Here is a 17082-nt window from a genome sequence, read left to right as displayed (position 1 = left end):
CCCTCTCGTCCCTGTAATCTGACCTTCCGTAACGAATATAATCTCCTCCGGAGGTCTTGAGAACCGTATCCCTGGTGTCGTCATTTTAATCCCAGCCGTGTGTCTGTTCCTTCATTGACCTAGCATCGCGCGACTAGTCAACGTTCGGGTATAATATCGAGTATAATCTTGTGCAGACGTGGTCATCCCAAAACCGCTCGGTGAATAACATCCAAGCCACGTCTGTAACAATTGGTGTCGAGGAGTGGAATTCGAACCCGGGACTAAATTTATTAGGCCCAAATTTGTAACAAGTAGAATCGATTCGGAGCGCGTTTCCCGCGCGTTATTAGGCCCAAATTTGTAACAAGTAGAATCGATTCGGAGCGCGTTTCCCGCGCGTTATTAGGCCCAAATTTGTAACAAGTAGAATCGATTCGGAGCGCGTTTCCCGCGCGAAATTATAACGGCGAAATTTGAATTTGTTTTACGAAAATAAAAAAAAAACCGAATTTTGAAAGTCGCGCTATGGCGGATCAAGACAGCTGGGGTCCGGTAAAGGAGAGTGAGGTAGGGTCGATCCAGGACCAAATTGAGGGACAAGAGGAGAGCGAAGCAGTGAGGGCGGCAGGTTCGCAAAATAGCGCCGTCACGCACGAAGTAGCGGGCGCGCAAAATGGCGCCTCGCAAGAGCGCGTGGTAGCCGAGGCCGCTGTATCAACGGGCTTTAACATGCAGCCGATTGACATGCAGGCCCTCATTGCGCAGTTACAGGCAGCTGTACAGATGAGTATGGAGAGCCAAATTGAGCGATTGGGTGAGCGGTTGGGGAACCGGATGGATGCTCAGGGTGAGCGATTGGAGGACCAAATGGGGGTAATGGGGAACCGGATGGATGCTCAGGGTGAGCGATTGGAGGGCAAAATGGGGGTAATGGGGAACCGGATGGATACTCAGGGTGAGCGATTGGAGGGCAAAATAGGGGTAATGAGGGACGAAGCGAGGGGTACCAGTGAGGGATTAGACAATAATTTTAAGGGATTAGACAATAATTTTAAGGGATTAGACAATAATTTTAAGGGATTAGACATGAAATTTGGGAAATTAGACGATAGATTAGGGGAAATACAGGAGGGGTTAACGGGGGTAGAAAACAGAATGGCCGCTCAAGAGAATCAAATGGAAGGGATGCAAAAAGGGTTAGAGGGGTTAGAAAACACCATGGAAGGCAAATTGAGGGACATGAGGGACCAAGCGGAAAGGGAAGTTAACCAAATGGGGCAGCAGATAGAGGGGGTCAGAATGGGGGTAGAAGCCAAACTGGATGCTCACAGGGAGGAAATGGAGCAGATGAGGGTGGCATCTGGGCAGGAGATGCAAGTGATGGGAGAGGAGATCAGGAGAGGAGTGAGTGAGGAGGTCGGAGGAGTGCGCGAGGAGGTGAGGCACTGTAAGGAGCACATGGAGAAGGAGGTGAGAAAGGGGACTGTAAAGTTACAAGGGGGCATAGAGGACCTGACGCAGGAGGTGGAGCAGCTGACGGTGGGACAGACGGAGTTAGTGGAGCAGGTTCAAAGGAACACTGCGGTATTAGGAAGTTTAAAAGCGACACAGAGAGAACTAAAAGATGACTTGGTGGCGACGAAGAGGGAATGTCAGATGGTACGTGAGGGACTGACAACGAGGTTGGACGAGGTGATAGAGGTAATGGAGACGAAGGACCGGCAGGTGAGGACGCACATGGAAACGGTCAAGGTAGCCTTGGAGGACGAGCTTGAGGAGACGTACCGGGGAATAAAAGAGGTGAAGCACAAATTAGAAGAAGTGGAAGAAGGGATGAGCGAAATTAAGAAGCGACGGAGAGGGGATAAGAAAGAGATAAAAGAGGAGATAAAAGAATTGGTCCAAAGTCTGTGTTTGGATCGTGATGATGTGCTCATTAACCGGATGAGGGATTCGCAGGTGATGGAGGAGAAGCGAAGAGGAAGAGGACCCGGTGTAAGTGGTGACCAATATGGTCGTGCGTATGATGCGCCAGGGGATTTAATAAGCTTGGGGGTCGAGATAGACCCGGGTGTTCGTGAGAGGCCGTTGGTGAAGTGTGCGACAGGTCTGGTGTGCGAAAAAGGAGGTGTGCGAGAAAGTCCGACTCTGGGGTGTGTGAGGAAAAAGTGCGTGCCAAGGAGTGAGGGTGCTGGCGAGAGTGAGTCGGTCGTAGCGCGTGTGCGAGGGGGCACATGGAAGCGCGGTGTGGTGAGTGTTACAGAGGATGTAACGGGAGAGTGTGCGCGAGAAAGGTGTGTGACGGACAGGTGCATGGGGAAAGAGTGCGCTGTCAAAAGTAAGGAAGAATGCACACCTGTGGTGAGTGTTACAGAGGGTGTAACGGGAGAGTGTGCGCGAGAAAGGTGTGTAACGGACAGGTGCATGGGGAAAGAGTGCGCTGTCAAGAGTAAGGGTGAGTGCGTTGTCAAGAGTGGTGGTGAGAGTATTGAGAGTGACAAGGAGAGTGAGTTAGTTGTGACAGGTGAGCGAGGATGTACACCTGGGATGGAAGGATGCACACCTGGAATGGTAGAGCGTGAGTGGGAATGCACGCTGGAATTAGTGGTGAGGCACGTGGTTGGGTGTGCGAATGAGAGCACACCTGTGATTGTCACAGAGGAGGTGACCGAGGAGGGGGCGCGAAGAAGTGTGTTGGTGAGGTGTGCTACCAACGAATGTGTGCCAAAGTGTTCGGTGGTCAGGTGTGTGACCAAGGCTGTGAGTGGAATGGGTGTACCTGGGTGTGTAAGGAAAGGTACGAGGAGCATGGGCACGGCTGGATGTGTGAGCAAGGAACGGGCTGCGGGGTGTAAGCATGCAGGTGAAGCATCGACGTTAGACGGGGTAGAGTTTAGAACGACTTATAGCCGAATCGGGCCCTCGGTGCGTGCTGGGCCTCGCTTTGAACGGCCGCGTCCGTGCTCCACCAGGCGGAGCGGGCGGCAGGATAGGAAGGGTCGTCATGGCGACCACTTTTTGGTGAGGCATTCCGGCAGGCCGAGATCGAGCCATGGGATGGCTCCGTGCCGAGATGGTGCGTGGGATCTCGGCCCGGGTAAACCTCCTTCCCTGCACCGAGTGCCGGACGCATTCAGCCGCTGGCACAAAACAACCAGCATCCATTGCTTGGCTTTACGAAGCCGGGCTTTGGACAGGGATTGGCGCACCGAGAGGTATTAGTGAGTCGACTGGGTGATGAGGTTAGTGTTTTGGACCCCAAATTAGAGAAAAACAAAATTTGATGATTGGCAAAGGATTGGCAGTAGTGATTGGCAGATGATGGGCAGTGATTGGCAAATTTTTAATTTGTTGAAATTTGATGTGCAAAATTGGTAGTGAGCGATGGGCCCGGTGGGTAAGGGTGGCATCCCTGCCACCCTTCCCATGGTGGGGGCAAAAGGAGCAATAGCTTATGGGGTGTATGGCAGTGAAAACTAGCCCGGGTGGGTTAGGATATGGTGTGTAGGGATCTAGCGAGGATTGACATTAGGTGACGATAAGTTTAGTTAGTGACTGATACCTGTAGTAGGGACGCAGGTAGATTAGTGTGGATGATAATGACGAGGGAGCGCAATAGTTTAAAAGGGACGACTGGGAAGCGCAAGTTTCAGAAGGGAGTAGTTAGCTGAGATGATGCCGTGTTTGTGAGAATTGAACAGGTGTGATTGCACAGGTGTGCAACTGGACAGGTGTGTGGAGCAGTGTATGAGTAGTGAGTGTGTGGATCAGCGCGAATGCGCTTGGGGAGAGAAGGGTGCAGGTGGCACCAGGTGTGAGAGCACAGGTGTGCAGGTACAGGTGTGTGGAGAGAGTTGGAGTGAGTGGTACGGAGTGGTGTGCATGGTGCGAAGGTGTGGATGGGGGAAGAGTGGACCCCTTTCACGAGTACCCGGGGCGGGTAGTGTAAGTGTTAGGTAGAGGGTGCAGGTAAATTGTGGTTGGATATTGGCATTTGTGGTGCGGTTGCAGAATGGTGTTGTGGATGGGTGCATTAGTGTTGTGGAAATGGCTGGGCGTGTAGCCTGTTAGTGTGTGTAGTTGGTTGGGCACTCCACCACTGTGAGGATGTCGGCCAGGTGAGGCCGCAGGTGGGCTCTGGGAGCCGGTAGTTGTGAGTGGGTGCCTGAGGATCCCGGGTGTGGATCGGGCAGCCCAGTGCCAGAGAGGGCACGGAGTGGGGAGAGCGCCAGAGGGCCTTCCCCAGGTAGATAGGTTAGGGTAAGGAACAGGTAAGCTCGGAGGCAACTACAGTGGTGGAGGTGTGCAGGTGGGTAGACCCGCTGGGAGAGGTACACGCCACAGCCCAGAAATTGTGCGAGGGCACCGGGAGATGAATCGGGGGAGTGAGACCCCAAATTGAAGAGCACCACAGTTTGGCCAATGGGAATTGGTTTTTAGAACCCATAGTGTAAGAGGGCCAATGGTTTGGCCGGAGAAAGACCCCGGGTAGTGTAAAGTTGTTAAAGTCATTTAGGAGATAGTTAGGATTGATGAACCTGTCGCACCATACGCAGCCACTTACCTGAGGTGATGATGATGACTCCACACCTGTGTTTTCTTGGTTTGTAGCAGGAAATGAGATTGCTGTGGATTTGTGAGACGCATCACGACGTGGATGAGACATTGGGGTGATTCCATCTCTCCCTCCCTAGGAGGGACTGATGATGAATTGGTAATGGCAAATTTTGATGTTGAGTTGAAAATGGCAAATTTTGATGAGAGTTGAAAATGGCAAATTTGATTGGTTAGGAGGGAGAGAAGACGAATTTGGTTTATGGGAGGAACGGGGAAGACAGTAGGGATGTTTGTTGATTTGTAAAGTAGATGTTTATGGGTAGTGTTGTGTTTTGTGGATGCAGTAAGGGGTAAGGGAGGGGCCATGTAGGTTACCTGGTGGGGGGGGGGCGTACGATAGGAACGTACCTGTCTCACCTGGTTCCCATGTGCCCCCAGTGTGCATCATCTTGTATTGCGTGCACTTTTGCGCCCTTACCACCTTACTCACTTGTCTGCTTCTTTTGTCTCCCACCTCCGAGGATCTGGCTTTGGGGTAGAGAGAGAGGAGAGAGAGGTGCTGGCTACGCAGTTGTGGGCCTGCACTTTCGCTGCTTGCTGCTTGGATCGATACACCATACGGACCGCAATGTTTGTGGCCACCCACAATGGACCGCAGTTCTTTTGCGGCCAAGCACCACCCGTGGAAGGACCTATGGGTCAACGTGGCACCTATGCCAAACAGGTGAACCACTAACAGTTGGCCCCCTGACGGCCGCAATATAGAAATGGACGCGGTTGGCGCCTTTCTTTATTTTTGAAAAGAAGTAAGAAGGCCAAGTGCACCACACGAAGGCAAGACCAGCAGCAGCCACACAATGATTCATAGACACTTTATTGGTGCACCGGATGGTGCTCACTGTGTGATGGGGTGGTGCTTGATGCTTGGAAGGGGTGCTCTGCACATTATTAAAGGCCGTAGGCCACAGAGCACTCGTGGGTTGGTGTATCGATGCTAGCATGCGTGCTCTCTCTATGCATAACATCTGCATGTGTTCCTCCAAAAACAGGTCCTGGATCGTAGTGTAAATATCAGCGTAGTCTTGTGTAAATAATGCTCCCTACCGGCTGTATGTTTAGTTTGAGGATTCTTTCCGGATTCGGTTATCCTGTGGGTGTGTTTCTGTGAGGAGAAGGGTGCAACGTCGCAGGGGGACATATTTACTCATTTGTGAATATCTGTAAAACTGTCGCACTCAGGGTAGAGTTAATAGTAGAGGGAACTACATTGCGTGCCACACTAAAGTAGGTAAAAATTTATCGGGTCGGGACGCCCCGAGGGTAGAGAAGGGTGCAATGTTGCGAATATGGAATTTGGCCTCCATATCCGCTTGTAAATATTCCCCTATTTCCCCAATACTCCCCAACTATCCCCAATCCCCCATTCCCTAGTCCCATTGTCTGTAAACAACAATCAGTAGAGCCGACCTTCCCCTTATTCCCCCATTAAATGTCGTGCCCAGGTCCACCGCACCACACGTAGACAACTTTCGGACATCTTGCTAGTTATTCTTAGTCTATGTCAGTTAAGGCCTCGTTTCCATTAATTATGACTCTTCGTTGCACCAGAATGTGATTATATGGCACCAGTAGTGAGTTTAGGACCTTTCCCATACCTCCTCCCATCTTCTTCCCCGTCTACAACAACAGAGGGGCACGGCGCTGCGCGGGGGGGGGAGTGTGCGTCCTCCCACCGGCTCGGTTAGCCGCCATCGACAATGCGCTCCAGACAACGCGCTCCAGACCATGCGCTCCACGGGGTTACCACAAAGGGGCTCCTTGTCAGCTCCTCGTCAAGGGCGGAGCCGGTAACCCCCCCGCACGCACCCAATGAGAAGCAACGTGCCGATTCCACGAGGCGGAGCTAACGAGCCGAGGGCGTGTCACTCCCCGCCGGATATACGCGGCCCCGCGCCGGAGATGTGACGTCAGATGCGCCCCCAGCTTGAGACGAAAAGACGCCACCTCGAGCGCTGTGCAACCTTCCGCATCTCTGGACCGGACCGGGTCGATCCTGCCCTGAGCCCAGGTGCACCTGGAGCCATCGACAACCGCTTTCCTGCCATCAACCCCCGTGTGAGTCAGCCTTGTCCCGTTTACCTGTCGTCTGTTGGGGTTAATATAAGGTTGTGTCTAAGTGCCTATCTTCCTTTGCTGTCCCTCTCGTCCCTGTAATCTGACCTTCCGTAACGAATATAATCTCCTCCGGAGGTCTTGAGAACCGTATCCCTGGTGTCGTCATTTTAATCCCAGCCGTGTGTCTGTTCCTTCATTGACCTAGCATCGCGCGACTAGTCAACGTTCGGGTATAATATCGAGTATAATCTTGTGCAGACGTGGTCATCCCAAAACCGCTCGGTGAATAACATCCAAGCCACGTCTGTAACAATATATATATACATGTATATATATATATATATATATATATATATATATATATATATATATATTTATATATATATATTTATATATATATATATATATATATATATATATATATATATATATATATATATATATATATATATATATATATATATATATATATCAACACAACAACAGCCATTCTAAAGCCATATTCCCTGCTAGAGCGGGGGTTAGCCTTGCGGTCCCCATGACAATCTTCTCCATTTTGCCCTATTTTCTGCATCTCCCCTTGTTAGCCCCCTTGCCCGCATTTCTTCTTCCACCATCTTTAGCCAAGTCTTTCTCGGTCTTCCCCATCCTCTACTTCCTTCTACATTCATTTCCATCACTCTTCTCAACCAGTCACTTTCATCCTTCCTCAACACATGGCCAAACCATCTCAACCTGTTCCTCTTCACAGCATCAATCGCAGGCTCTATTCCCATCATCTTTCGCAATTCATCATTTGTCTTCCTCTCTCTCAACGATACTCCGCACATCCACCGAACCATTCGTATTTCCACCATTTCCAGCCTTCGTTGCTGCTCTACGTTCATTACCCATGTCTCGCTCCCATAAATCATAACTTCAGCTTCAGCGACACTCCCCTCCTCGTCAGCACGCCACTCAGTTCCCGAAACTTCTTCCATGCACATCTCACTCTAGCAACCGTTGCCGAGTCTGGTCCACCTTCTCCTTTCAGCATGTCTCCGAGGTAGCAAAATGTTTTCACACCTTCCAGCTTCACGCCATCTCCAAGATCCAACTCAACATTTCCTCCATCTGCAGCTCCCTCTGTGCACACCTTACACTTGAATATAGCTGCCACACTGGTTAATGACCCTCTCAGACCACTACATTTTTGATGAACCCATTCAGCGCACATTGTACATTGAATGGAATACACTCCGACACCGTTCCTGCACACAGCACACGGCCACTTCCCAGTTCATTCCACCTCACCACATGCTTTACCACTTGCCATCACCTTCATCTTTCCAATATTCACCTTCAGACCTTTTGCCTCCATACATTCCTTCCACTTGTTCATCTTCTCCTTCAGTCCATCCATACTCTCCCCAATCAACACCAGATCATATATATATATATATATATATATATATATATGTATATATATATATATGTATATATATATATATATATATATAGATATATATATATAATATATATATATATATATATATATATATAGACATACATATATATTGTTACGGACACGGTTTTTAGATGTTATATTGACCGAGCGGTGGTGTATTTAACCGCGTCCGAACAGTTACTCCCCGATTAAAACCCGATTTCACCCGACGTTGACCAGATCGCCCCACGGATATTCAATCGGGAAATCTCTAAAGCGATCGCAAGAGAATGAAAAAGAAGAAGAAGAATACGGAGGAAGAACAGATTTATTATACACACACAAGCAATATTTTAGAGCGACCAATATTATTTACAGCAATAGATGGAAAAGAGCAGTCACACAGTGCATTGTTAACTTATTCTATTTCATTTACTTAATCCCCAAGACAAACGAGTAGGACAGGACGTTCACATTCACACGATGGATATTGCAGGCAGGTAATGGCTCGAGGTTGATTGCTTGAGAGGAAGGCAAAGTCGGAGGCCGCAGCACCCCTCGCGGTTTTGGCGGGAAAACCTCCGTCGCGTATCCGCGGCCGTCACGCGCTGGCTCGGCACACCTGCTCCTCTTCCTGGGGTGGAGCCGTCTCCCTCCGTTCAGCGCGTCTCTCCAACGACAGGGGGGTATTGCAGGCAGGCAGGTAGGTAGGTAGGGCTTGCGGTGGATTGCGCTCCTCTTCCAGGTCATCCCCCAGCGTATCTCTCAAGGCCTCTCTCCAGTCATCTCTCATCTGGACTTGTAAAGCAGTCCCCTGCAGTCGCTTTTATCATCTCTGGCGGAATTAAGCCGCCGGTTCCGAGGGCACGCCTACCGGGTCACTCACCGCGGTGTTGATTGGCTGTTAGGGCCGGTTCACTCCTGCCCTCTTCTGACGAGGTGGAGACACGCCTTTCTTCTCCAACCTTACCTCGTGGCCAATGGTGGTTTGAAGAAAACCAGCCAAAATGCGGAAGGCAATTGGAAGGGAGGTTTTGGGGACATTGGAAGGGCCTACGCTTATTTTGTTTGATACAATGCAAAGTCAATCTAGTGGAAAACACATACTTAGCCTACATGGAATAAGGAAATACACTATTTAAAAGATATATCGTGACCTGCGTGTATGTTCTATGAAATTAATTAGGAGGACGGCTGCGACCATTATTTACATTACCAGGATGTTACCATACCAAAACCATACTCTTCACATCCGTTACCCTTCCTCCAAAATTGTTACACTCCTCAAAACCCGTTACACTTCCCAAAACCCGTTACACTTCTCAAAATCGTTACACTGCACCCTCCTTTCTTCAGGCACGTCCTCCGGCCTACTAGACTTAACTGAGTGTGACATGTAGGTGTAATTCCCTCTACAATTAACCTGACCCTGAGTGTGACAATTTTAAAACACAAATAAGTATGTCCCCCTATTGCATTGCATCCTGTCTAACAGACTCAAGCCCACAGCTAACCGAATTACGGAATTATTCTGAAACTATACATTTACGGTGGGGAGCATTATTTACAATGACGTGATTTCTTATTTACAACGCAACCCAGGACCTGTGTGTTTTTTTCTTTTTCTTTTTAGGGAACAAGAGAAAGAAATTCCTGTTGGGAGGGAGGAGACAGCACGCATTGCATCGATGCACCAGTACCAATACCACCAAAGCACCCAAACACCACAAAGCACCCAAAAGCACCATCCGGTGCGGTCACCATGGTCCATAATAAACACAACAAAACAACTGGTGGTGGTCTTCTCTTTCTCTGCTGGGCCGATGTTCTTCCCGACGTCTTCTGGCTTCATGCGGCCTATTTGGACATAATAAAAGGCACAACTTGTGTCCATTTTTATTTAGGGCCTCAGGGGCCAACTAAGGGTGGTCCACCTGTTTGGCATAGGTGCCACCTTACCGAGGTCCGCAAGCAAGATTCCCTGGCCACTATGGCCGGTTTCCAACAGAGGTGCCCTGCCCCAGAACCTGGGGTCCATCAAGTGGTACTTGGCCGCAGAACAGCGGTCCATAAAGTGGTACATCAACGCAATGCATGCTGGTTCTGGGAATCTCGGGCGCACAATGGCCACCTCACGCACGCTCCCATCGGCACCCAATGGCGCACAGGTCATGTGGGAGACAAAAGAAAGACAATTGAGCGAGGGGCAAGGTCACAAGGGTACACGTCAATAAGGCAATGCAAGGTGAAATGCGTACGGAGGCCGAAGTGAGAAAGCTCGTCCCTACCGTACGTCACCCCCCTGTCACCTACCCTACCCTTGTTCTCACCCCATATGTACAAAAATCTACACATTTACAAATTCGTCACTACTGTCACGTCTTCCCCATATTTCCCCTATACCAAATTCGTCCCCACAATCCCGTTACTTCAAAATTTGCCATCACCAATTCATCATCAATCCTCATAAGGAGGGAGAGATGGAATTACGCACAATGTCACACCCACGTCATGATGTGTCTCACAATCCAAACATTTGCATCATAAAAAATAATCAAAACATGGCATGGTGTGGAGTACCTGTCACCTCAGGTGAGTGGATGCAGATGGTGCGAGGAGATCCTTCATCCTAACTATCCTCTAAATGACTTTAACACACTTTACACTACCCGGGGTCTTTCCCTGCCAATCCATTGGCCAACTTACACTATGGGTTCTAATAACCAATTCCCATTGGCCAAACTGTGGTGCTCCTCAATTTGGGGTCTCACTCCCCCGATTCATCTCCCGGTGCTCTAGCACAATTTCTGGGCTGCGACGTGTACCTCCCCCAACAGGTCTACCCACCTGCACACCTCCACCACTGTAGTTGCCACCCGAGCTTACCTAGCTCCTCACCCTAACCTAACTACCTGGGGACAGCCCCTCTCCTGGCTCTGTCACCCCATGGTGCCCTCTGGCACTGGGCTACCCGGGTCCGTCCTCCGGATCCTCGGGCCCCATCCACAACAACTACTACCGGCTCCCAGAGCCCACCTGCGGCCTCACCTGGCCGACATCCTTACAGTGGTGGAGTGCCCAAACCAACTACACACACTAACAGGCTACACGCCCAGCCATTTCCACAACACCAACGCACCCATCCACATACCATTCTGTCACCCGCACCACAGATGCCAATATCCAACTACAATTTACCTATACCCTCTACCTAACACTTACACTACCCGCCCCGGGTATCCGTGATGGGGGTCCACTCTTCCCCCATTCACACCTTCGCACCATCCACTCCACTCCACAATTTCCACCATACTCACTCCACGACCATCCATTCCAATACTCCATACCATTTATTCCATACACCTGCCCTCCATTCACCTGTCGTTGCACACCTGTGCAATCTCACCTGGTGCCACCTGCACCCTCCTTTCTTCCTGGACCACTTGGTCATCACAATACACAATCACCATCACTCACTCATACACTGCTCCATCCACCTGTTCAGTTGCACACCTGTGCAATCACACCTGTTCAATCACTCCCACACACGGCATCATCTCAGCTAACTCCTCCCCTCTGAAACTTGCGCTTCCCAGTCGTCCCTTTAAACTATTGCGCTCCCACGTCATTATCAACCACACTAACCTACCTGCGTCCCCACTACAGGTATCAGTCACTAACTAACCTTATCGTTACCTAAGGTCATCTTCGCTAGATCCCTATCATTATCCAAGCCCTCCCTGGCTCGTTTTCACTGCCATAAACCCCATAATCTATAGCGCATTTGCCCCCACCTGTGAGGGATGGTGGATTTGCCATCCCACCACATCGGGGGTCTCTCACTACCAATTTCGCTCGTCCAAATCCAACAATTCAAAAATTTTCCATTTACTGCCAATTCTATTCACTTTTCTAAATTTCGTTTCAAATCACTACTATCACTATCACCATCACCCGTCTACTTATTACATCCTCTCGGTGCGCCAATTCACATCACCCGTCTACTTATTACATCCTCTCGGTGCGCCAATTCACATCTACAGCCCGGCTTCGTACAGCCGAGCAATGAACGCGGGTCGTTTTTTGCCAGCGGCTGGATACGTCCCGCATTCGGGGCAGGGACGGAGGCTTACCCGGGCCGAGATCCCATGCACCACTTCGGCGTGGAGCCATCCAATGTCCCGATCTCGACCTGCCGGCACGTCTCAATAGAAAGTGGTCGCCATGACGACCCTTCCTATCGAGCTGCCCGCTCCGCCTTGTGGAGCCCGGACGCGGCCGCTCCACGCGAGGCCCAGCGTGGATCGCGCACGGCGGTCCTTTCGAACCCGCCGTGGCTCGGATCTCCGCTGGTTCTCGCGGCACGCGAAGCCCGGCACGCACCGAGGGCCCGATCCGGCTAAAAGTCGACCTAACCTTTAACCCGGTTACCGTCGACGCTTCACCTGCAGGCTTACATGCATACGCTACCTCTTTCTTGCTCATACATGCAGCCGTTCCCATTCTCCTCGTACCTTTTCTTTCACACCTCGGTACACTCACTCCGCTCACCGACTTGGTCACACACCTGACCACCGAACACTTTGGCACACATTCGTTGCTCGCACACCTCACCAATACACCGCTTCGCGCCCCCTCCTCGGTCACCTCCTTTGTGACAATCACAGGTGTGCTCTCACCCGCACACCCAACCACGTGTCTCACTACCAATTCCAGCGTGCATTCCCACTCACGCTCTACCATTCCAGGTGTGCATCCTTCCATCCCAGGTGTACATCCTCGCTCACCTATCACAACCAGCTCACTCTCCTTGTCACTCTCACTACTCTCACCTCCACTCTCGGTCGCGCACTCACCCTTACTCTTGACAGCATGCGCTTTCCCCATGCACCCGTCCGTTACACACCTTTCTCGCGCATCCTCCCGCGCACACTTCTTCGTTACTTCCTCCGTAACACTCACCACAGGCATGCATTCTCCCTTACTCTTGACAGCATGCGCTTTCCCCATGCACCCGTCCGTTACACACCTTTCTCGCGCATCCTCCCGCGCACACTTCTTCGTTACTTCCTCCGTAACACTCACCACAGGCATGCATTCTCCCTTACTCTTGACAGCATGCGCTTTCCCCATGCACCCGTCCGTTACACACCTTTCTCGCGCATCCTCCCGCGCACACTTCTTCGTTACTTCCTCCGTAACACTCACCACACCGCGCTTCCCTGTGCTCCCTCGCACACGCGCTTCGACCAACTCACTCTTGACGGTACACTCACTCCTCGGCGTGCACTTTTTCCTCACACACCCCATGGTCGGACATTCTCGCACACCCCTTTTTTCGCACACCTGTCCTGTCACACACCTCACCAACGGCCTTTCACGAACACCCGGATCCAAACCAATCCCCAAGCCGACTGAATCTCCCCTCACATCATGTACATTGCCACTCACCTCCGTACCTCGTCGCACCTTCTCTGCCACCTGCAAACTTTTTATTTGGTTAGTGAGCACCGCATCATGATTTGAACACAGACCTTGTACACATTCCATCACCTCCTCCCGGATTTCTCTCTTAGTTTCTGTCCGTCCCTTCTTAATTTCACTCACCTCTTCTCCCACTTCCTCTAATTTTTGTTTAACCTCTTTTATTTCTCGGTGCGTCTCCTCAAGTTCGTCCTCTAAGGCTACCGTGACCGTTTCTACGTGCGTCTTTACCTCCCGGTCCTTCGTCTCCATTGCTTCTGTCACCTCTTCCACCCTCATTGTCAGTTCCTCCCGTACCATCTGACATTGCCTCTGCGTCGCTATTAATTCGTTTTTAATTTCTTTTTGTGTCGCCTTTAACCCTCCTAGTACCGCAGTGTTCTTTTGAACCTGCTCCACTAACTTCGTTTGTCCCTCTGTCAGCTGCTCCACCTCCTCCGTCAGATCTTCTATTCCCCCTTGTAACTTTGCCGTATTATTTCTCACCTCTTTCTCGATACGCTTTTCGCCTCGCTTTACCTCCTCGCGTAGCCCCGAGACCTCCTCACTCATCCCTCTTCGTATTTCCTCCATCTGGTTCCCCATCTGTTCGATTTCCCGGGCGGATTGTTCCCCCATTTCCCGCAATTTGTCCTCCATCCTATTTTCTAACCCCATTAATTTCTTGTCTAACTCCTTAAAATTATTGTCTAACCCCTCACCGGTACCCCTCGCTTCGTCCCTCATTACCCCCATTTGGTTTCCCATTACCCCCATTTGGCCCTCCAATCGCTCACCCTGAGCATCCATCCGGTTCCCCATTTGTCCCATTTTGGCTTCTAGCCTGTCCATAAGGGCCCCCATTTTTCTGCTTTCCATTTTCTCACTATCGTTATTTTTCTGCATTTCCACCATGAATTGGGTCATGAAGGCTTGCATTTGGGTCGCGCTCATTGGTTCCGCGACCGTGGCCCCCTCAACCACGTGCGCGAGGGCGCCATTTTGTGCGTCTGAAACCTCCGCAACCACATTGCCATTTTTCTCCTCCTCCCTTTCCTCCACATACATTTCCCCGAGGTCCTGGGTCGATTCCACCCTGTCTATCTCTCCCACCGACATCCGATCGCCTTGATTGTCCATGGCGCGATCTCAAAATTCGGGTTTTGCTTTATAAAACAAAATAAATTTCGGCAGCTTGTAATTTTGAGCGCGTTAAGCGCGCTTCGGGTCCGATTTCGGGTCCGATCTCCCTCCTCGACACCAATTGTTACTCTAATAGTACAATTGGTGTTCCAAAATTTGGGCCTAACAAATTTAGTCCCAGGTTCGAATCCAACTCCTCGACACCAATTGTTACGGACACGGTTTTTAGATGTTATATTGACCGAGCGGTGGTGTATTTAACCGCGTCCGAACAGTTACTCCCCGATTAAAACCCGATTTCACCCGACGTTGACCAGATCGCCCCACGGATATTCAATCGGGAAATCTCTAAAGCGATCGCAAGAGAATGAAAAAGAAGAAGAAGAATACGGAGGAAGAACAGATTTATTATACACACACAAGCAATATTTTAGAGCGACCAATATTATTTACAGCAATAGATGGAAAAGAGCAGTCACACAGTGCATTGTTAACTTATTCTATTTCATTTACTTAATCCCCAAGACAAACGAGTAGGACAGGACGTTCACACTCACACGATGGATATTGCAGGCAGGTAATGGCTCGAGGTTGATTGCTTGAGAGGAAGGCAAAGTCGGAGGCCGCAGCACCCCTCGCGGTTTTGGCGGGAAAACCTCCGTCGCGTATCCGCGGCCGTCACGCGCTGGCTCGGCACACCTGCTCCTCTTCCTGGGGTGGAGCCGTCTCCCTCCGTTCAGCGCGTCTCTCCAACGACAGGGGGGTATTGCAGGCAGGCAGGTAGGTAGGTAGGTAGGGCTTGCGGTGGATTGCGCTCCTCTTCCAGGTCATCCCCCAGCGTATCTCTCAAGGCCTCTCTCCAGTCATCTCTCATCTGGACTTGTAAAGCAGTCCCCTGCAGTCGCTTTTATCATCTCCGGCGGAATTAAGCCGCCGGTTCCGAGGGCACGCCTACCGGGTCACTCACCGCGGTGTTGATTGGCTGTTAGGGCCGGTTCACTCCTGCCCTCTTCTGACGAGGTGGAGACACGCCTTTCTTCTCCAACCTTACCTCGTGGCCAATGGTGGTTTGAAGAAAACCAGCCAAAATGCGGAAGGCAATTGGAAGGGAGGTTTTGGGGACATTGGAAGGGCCTACGCTTATTTTGTTTGATACAATGCAAAGTCAATCTAGTGGAAAACACATACTTAGCCTACATGGAATAAGGAAATACACTATTTAAAAGATATATCGTGACCTGCGTGTATGTTCTATGAAATTAATTAGGAGGACGGCTGCGACCATTATTTACATTACCAGGATGTTACCATACCAAAACCATACTCTTCACATCCGTTACCCTTCCTCCAAAATTGTTACACTCCTCAAAACCCGTTACACTTCCCAAAACCCGTTACACTTCTCAAAATCGTTACAATATATATATTTATATATGTATTTTTTTTTTTTTTTTTTTTTTTTTTTTTTTGTATACAAGATCGAGGCTCGTGAAAGAGCGAACATTAATCACACAGAAAGACAAACAGACACATAAAACAAATAACATCGGGAGCGGTAGACAAGATGGGGAGAGAGGGGGAAGGACACAAACACAACATTTATTTATATATATTAAGTCAAAAGGATTTAGGAATAATTTTAGACATTCACTTAAACAACATTCACGTTGCTAAGCAACAGCAAACAAGGCAACTGGAGTTGTGGAGTGCAAGAGGGGTGTAATGTAATAACATTCGAATTAGAAACTCAGGAAAATGGAAAATTGCCCCACCCTGAGAGATGTGACCCACATTTACAAAACTTTGAGTTGAGGGTGTGTTGTGTGTAAGTTAATACATATGCTTGCATTTTACACCAGCACACATGTTCACAAACCATTAAATTTGTGTGGAAAAGTGTATTAGAGTTTGTTGTTGGTAATGGAATGCTGATGTTTGCAGTGTTAGGTTAGCAGACTTGCTAACAATTCCACTGGCAGGTGCACAAAACATTTGGTAATGGCTGACTGAGTTCCAAAGAACGAGGCAGGAATTCTCATCTTTAAGACTTGGAGACCTAAGGTTTAAGTAGCCAGTGCAAAACACACCATTATATACCCAGCATGCATAGTGGAGAAAAGCTGAATAACACAATGGGGATTTCAATAAAATATTAACACGCGACTCAAACAACATGTTGTCCATAAATAAATAATATGCAGGATAAACACAGTAGGGAGACATCTGTGCACTCTTCGTGAATTACAAGGACATTTGTCCAGATGATGGGCACAGTGCAATCCCAACACCATGAGTCACATGCGCAGATGGAAACATGGAAACACTGCATGACCAATCCCAGAATGCTGATTGCCAATTTTCGATCTACTTTGGACATGTGTCGCAATACAGTCTAG

This window comes from Myxine glutinosa, chromosome 8, assembly GCF_964187855.1.
Source record: "Myxine glutinosa chromosome 8, kmMyxGlut1.1, whole genome shotgun sequence".
Lineage (NCBI taxonomy): Eukaryota > Metazoa > Chordata > Myxini > Myxiniformes > Myxinidae > Myxine > Myxine glutinosa.
The sequence above is the reverse complement of the archived record's forward strand: the minus strand, read 5'-3'. Positions refer to the sequence as shown.